This window comes from Diabrotica undecimpunctata, chromosome 3, assembly GCF_040954645.1.
Source record: "Diabrotica undecimpunctata isolate CICGRU chromosome 3, icDiaUnde3, whole genome shotgun sequence".
NCBI classification, from domain to species: Eukaryota; Metazoa; Arthropoda; class Insecta; order Coleoptera; family Chrysomelidae; genus Diabrotica; species Diabrotica undecimpunctata.
The window spans coordinates 52,647,157-52,653,973 of NC_092805.1; the positions used below are offsets into that span (position 1 = coordinate 52,647,157).

The 6,817-nt window shown below is 30.4% G+C and overlaps 1 pseudogene; it reads right to left on the reverse strand.

Moving 5' to 3' along the window:
- Positions 1–1,091: 1,091 nt before the first annotated feature.
- On the reverse strand, positions 1,092–5,465 carry LOC140436802 (1,5-anhydro-D-fructose reductase pseudogene; annotated as a pseudogene).
- Positions 5,466–6,817: the final 1,352 nt, after the last annotated feature.

Below are 6,817 nucleotides of genomic sequence, written 5' to 3' on the forward strand. Positions count from 1 at the left end.
AATACTTGGAAAAGTCTTAAGCAGATACCCTAAACAGTGCTGTCAAACTATCATCCCTTGTTCCCACTGTATATGCCCTAAATAAACACATTATGAGAAAAAATTTATTTAAAAATCTTTTATAAAAGGTATAATATTAAAAACCTTATCGGGCTAAATCACAGAACATTTTTGGAATTAATATTTCATCATCAGTGCTATCTAGATGTACATGTTTAAAGCCACTAAATATATGGGTAAAAATCGTTGTTAAATTAACTTTGAGTTACATTCCGAAATCCAAAATAATTCTGAAAACGTTCTGTGATGTAGCCCGATCGGGTTTTTAATATTATACCTTTTATAAAGGAATTCTTAAATAATTTTTTTGTGATATATAGTATACAGCCAGCTACAGGAATTTAGTTTCCTTATGGACATTAAAAGAACTTATTATCAAATACAAGTGGGGCTTGGCAACAGAAAAATTCGATCAACTAATTGGGGGTAGCAAATTATTGAAGGATCTTTGCAACCAATCAGAATGTAATAAAAGCCTGCACCAGAAGAAATTATAAAAATTAATTTTTTGTAATTGCAAAAGTGGTTGTGGTGCGTCATGCAGTTGCCGAAAAGTTAAGCTTTTTTGCAATGCAACTTGCATTGGATGATCGGGAGACAATTATTACAATAGTTCCCCAATTGTAGATCAAGCAGAGGAAGAGATTGATAATGACGTCAGTACTCACGAGGATTTATGATTATATATGTGTAAATATTTATGAAAAATTTTGTGGATTTAATATACAATTATTTTTTAATGTTTTAGAAATATAATAAATTATTTAAATATGCTATTCAATAATTTGTCAAAATTTTTAATGTCATAATAGAGGGTGGTTATATACAAAATTACATATCACAATCCTCGAAACTTAATGTATCTCAATTAAACCTGCTGTAAGATTTAGGTAGTTTAAATTAAACAAATTTCTTCTAATAATTTTATTTTACCTGACTTATTTATATTGACAATTCAGACATATATTATACATTTTAAATTAGATGACTTTAGAATGATATTGCCAATATTGCTGAGTTGCGTTCCTGGGACGACTTTATTGTAAGATATTTCATTCGATTACATGAAATCAACTTTAACTTGAGGATATCCGTCAGAAAAAATCATAGCATGTAATTTGTCTTTAAAAAGACGATCACATGTCATGATGACAGTAAAATTCTCCTATTAGTGATTTCATAGTAAATCAAGAGAAAAATGTCAGGAAAAAAACTTCATAATAATATCCTGACATGGTAAGTATTTGGTCTTACATTTAGTTTACTCTCAATAAACACAATAATTACAGCCGCTTTTTTTATTTTTCTCCTTTTACCATCTGTTTCTTTTAGGATGCCACAATAAATGAGCTTCAAAATTAATAAAATGAGTGAATAATATTTAAGAGCATCAATCAATCTTTATCCAACATATTTTAGCGTGATTCGTATCTGTTATAAACTTTGCTTCATACTTGTATTAATTTGGAAAAAAAAAGATACTCTAGTTTTCCCCCTAAAAAATAATTAGCACATATTGGCATAGGGTAGATTTTAAAGTGGAGGATATATTGCGCGTATCCACAAATTTTCCTGAAAATCGATGCATATAAAAAATTTCTGAGGTTTTATACTATTTTTACCGTCATATCCTGGACTATGGGCCCAACAAAGGTATTTGGTTAAAAAATAGACCTCAAACCGTACTATTGTAAATGCCAGTCAACTTTGATTAAACTTCGGAACAAACTGACCAATCCTAATGTGTTTTTTAATACGCGTCTTTTGCTGAACTTTCGATATACCTACGTTTAGAAAAAAAAAATGTTAATTGAAACAGTTATTCTATTTGTTTATTAACTTAAAAAATTTTTTATATTATATTTTATAACAGTTGTTCATTGATTTCAATGATTTGAATTTTATTTGAAATTCTAAATGTCGTTTTTAAGTATTTAAAACTTTTTTTTTGACTCTTGAACCACTTTTGAAAATTATTACCTTTTTTCAAAAATTAAGATAGCAAAATTATTTTGCCTAAAAATAGTTAATCAATAGTGGTGAAATTTGGGTAGTGTTTTTTATATTAAAACAATTTTCTGATTACATTTTGAAGGTTCTATCTGGCTTTTAAACACCTGAACAAGATTATTGAAAAAAATTGATGGTTGACCTCTTTTTTTTTAAGTTTTTGCTACTTTTGCAATAATAAAAATTATTTTTTTAATTTGCAATCAATTTTATCATGTAATCAATTTAATTGCAAAACTTTTTTATCTTTACAACATTTTTCTAAAATGCATAGCTGCTGAGATATGTAACGGAAAGGAGAAAAATATTGTATTTTTATAATTGTTGTCACAAATTGTTTAATTAGAAATTTAGCCCATTCTTTGAAGTGTGCGCATATTGAAATTATCATTTCTAATAATATTTCCAAGCGATTAAAGCAAAAAATAGGAATATATACGATTTACCCAACCCAAAACAGATACTGCCTAGTCTAAACATTAAAATGGGAACTCAGAAGATTTCCGCACTGTTTCATGAAAATATGCATAATCATACGCACGACCTTTTTCTCCCATATCTAATGTTTCTAATTGCTCCAGATCTTCAAAACACAGTACAAAATCGAAAACTTCAATATTTTCTTTAATCCTTTTCGGGTTACAACTTTTTGGAATAGGAATAATGTCTCTTTCAATCAAATACCTCAACATAACTTGGCTAGCAGATTTATTATACTTTTCAGCAATTGACTTAATAAGAGGGTGATTTAATCCATTAGGTAATATTTTCTCCTCTTGTCCTATGGATGTTAAGAACTTATTTATTCCTGGCGTGCCAATTGGAGCATATCCAGTTACAACTATTTTATTTTTTTGGCAAAAACTTACTAATCCTTTTTGCTGTAAAAATAGGTGCGTTTCTATTTGTAGACAAGATGGAGGAATTCGGCAAAATGTAAGAATATTTTCAATTTGTTTTTGGTTAAAATTAGATAATCCAATCGCTCTCGTTCGGCCTAATTCGACTTGTTCTTGCATCTTTTGCCAAAGTATATAGTGATTCGTGTCTTCAGCAGTTAATTTATCAATAGGTGTTTCGAAAGTTCCATCGACAGTCGCCACAGGAAAATGGAGCAAATACATATCCACATAGTCCAGCTGTAAATCAGCTAAAGATTTAGTTATATATTTTTCAACTCTGTCCTTGTTATTTCCAAACATGGGTAGTTTAGACGTTATAAATAATTCGTCTCTTTTAATCTTTCCAGAAGTTAACCATTTTTTAAGGATTTTGCCAAGTAACGATTCATTTTGATAGAGGTAAGCAGTGTCGATATGGCGATAGCCACATTCTAAAGCTGAATTTATAGCTGTTTCAAATTCTTCTTCATCGGGTAAAATCCAAGTCCCAAACGCCAATCCCGGCATTTCGTAGCCATTTGACAACTTCTTTGAAATCATATCCTACAAAAACAAGTGTTTATTTATTATACTAAAGAAAAAAAAATAACTATTTACAATTTCTGATCGTCCGATGAATGGTTATAAGTACATAAGAAATCATACTACCTTAAAATCTTAGCTATAATAGCTTGAATAATAGTATGGATAACCAAATGCTATTTAGTTACATGAAAACGTAACTATATAAGCAAGAACTATAATAAATAGTATAAAGTTGATTAACATAAGAAGTCTAAAACAAAAGCGAGCTCTAACTTCGTACATTACTTAAGATTGATGTGATCTAATATTTTAAAGTCTTAAAATCTGAAACTGGTAGACTGGGAAAAACAAAAGACAAAATCACCTTATTTATGTTTTGAATATTTTAGACCTTTACAATCATTAGGTTTTTCCAACCGTATTTGAGCAAAATAGTTTAATAACAGACAATTAATAACGTAATCTCTACTATCCAATCTTCGCATAAATATCTTTAAAATTTGAATTTGCTTTAATGACTCCTTTATTAAAAGAAAAACTACTAAATGTCTTCCCTAGATGCAAAAATTCAATTGCAGGACCCTCTATTCTTTTATATCGTTAAAAAAAATTTCCGTCCCTTCCCTAACAAAGCCCTCAAATCTTTTCAACATAATTTGAACCAACAGAAAGTTTTCAGCATTATACCAATAAAAAGCAGAACAAGCCATCGACTAACTACAACTCTTATCACCCCATTTTACGTTTAAACTGATGGAAAAACTCAAAATACAAAATATTCATATTTAACCAATTTGGTTGCAATATCAGAAATTACAACCTCTCTCCAATAAAACATGATATACGAGAGCAATTGCTTTTGATAAATTTGGTGATAACAGTAAACAAAATATGCAGAAGACTAAACGTCATTTAGTCACAGACATTTAGACACAATTTTATAAAAAAGCATAGAAAATCCTTTAAAGTGGGGGTTTCTAAGGTTATTTTTTTAATTTGATGCTTAATTATTGCAAAAATAGCTTCAAAAGTCTGAGTTTCTTTTTATTATTAATAATTTTTCTAAAAATGCAAAACTTTTATTTCTTGTGAGAATAAGGACAATATCATAAATATTCAGCTTTAAATACAAAGCGATTTTACGATTTCAAAAACTGAACTCATAAATTCAAATTTGTAAAAGTCCCAACAAAAGTTATAATGACAAGCAGCTTAAATATTTATGTATTATAGTTATAAATACTGCAGAGGAAGAATGGAGACAACTAAAAACAATAATAACGGAATCTGCAGAGGAAATTGTCGGAAAAGCAAAAGGCGAAGAAATGCGGAATGGTATGATGATGAATACAGAACTGCAGTAAAGGAAAAAAGACAAGCTAGGCTTAAAAAACTTCAAAGAAACACAAGAAATAGCAGAGAAATTTATAATAGAAATTTTGAGAAAATGGGAACAATAAATAAAAAAATTAAGACAAATGAAACACATTTTTAAATTAAAGTCAACAATATATTCTCAGACGAGCACAAATTGAAAATGGTATTTTCAAGTCACTATCAATGATTATCAGTAAATATATGCGCAACTAAATAAATATAAACTTACTTTTAATTTGTACTCTTACCCTCCTTTAGAAAACAAATTTTATTTGAATAGTTTGTTTATTTTACTTTGTTTATTTCAAAATACCAGGTTATAGGTACATACTGGTTCCTAAAACATTCAACTCACATTCATACTAACCAAAAAGAACTGTTTAATCAATTAATGCTAATCGTTTCCACTTGTTTAATTTGGGAGGTCATCTTGTTTCGGTAGTACACAATTTTTATTACGCAAGGTCACTGCCACACTTAATGTAAAACAAATTCGGATTTAATACAATATGATAAAAAACCATTCCATACGCAGGTATGGAACGGTAAGAAATAAAAAACTATATTTAACATGGGCTTGAATGCTATACTTGCAAATAGAACATACACAGAGAATTTTTCATATAGGCCATACTGCAACGAGGTCAACGAGATGGAAATATAACAAGATTTTTACTAATAATACTCGAAGATATAACTAAGATAAGAATACTTGAGATTTTAAAAAATCTCGAGGAATTATTATTATTATCTGTTGAGGAAAAAGTTTTTATGGTTAAATGTTCTAGTTGTTCGATCTGAGTACTCGGCAGTTTTACGTTCTCCCAATCGACCCACTCCCAATCGTATGAAAATTAGTCAAGTAATAAATACATATTAATCAAATAATAACACAATTAAAATAATTTGTTTGTGGAACTCCTTACTCTAAGTTTCGCTTAGATGATGGGCGTGTGCCCAGGGCCGCCCAGAGCCAGGCCGGGCCCCGGGGATGAGACCCGGCCGGGCCACCCCCCCAAACCCAGTTGAACGAAAATTCCCAAAAATCTGATAACTCATAAACTGGGATATGTAATAGTGAACACTCATGCTATTGACACAGGAAGGAAGAAAATTAAAACAGTTTTAACAATTAAACTTTGTTTTTAATTATTTACAATAGAACTGTTAGTTACAACATGGTTACAACATAACTTTTCTTGCTTTCATATCCGCAAAGTTTTGGATCACGTGGTCGAAATCAAGAGTTTTTGCAAGTTTCGACTCTATGCTTAACAGTCCCAAATCAGATAATCGTTGTTGACCCATAGTGGATCTTAAACAATTCTTAATTCAGCTCAAAACACTAAATGATCTCTCGGCCTGAGCAACGGATACTGTTAGGCAACAGAATATGCGAAGAGCAATGCACACATTGGGGAAAAGATTTGTCACATTAAGGTACACGAGCTTGTTCAAAAGTTTTGCTGGTTTCAGCGACGTATCTGAGATGTTTGATTTACTAACAGTTTTCAAGTAAATCATTTCATCAACTAGATCCCTGCTTACATCTGAATTGTACTCTTCGGCGAATCTTATACAACTTTCTGAGATCGTATTCTTGTCCATTTCGTTATACTTCCATAAAAATGAAAATTTCATTTCGATTTCTCTCAGTGCTGTGAACCTCGTTTTTAGGTTGGCCACCAAAACATCAATTATTGTGTAAAAAACTTCTGTTTTGAAGCGTTCTTCCGGGGATAAATTTAACATTACATCTTCTGTAGCTGTTTCATCGTGAAAGGTCTTCCTCTTTCTCGCACGGGAAGTGGAGAGTTCCGGTTCGATACCATAAGCATTTGCAATATCTTGTTTCAGTTATTTCTTAAGGCACTTAAATCATCAATTAGGCTCTCTATATTACTACTCTCAACATCCAAAGTAGCGTCCATAGTTTGAAGTAG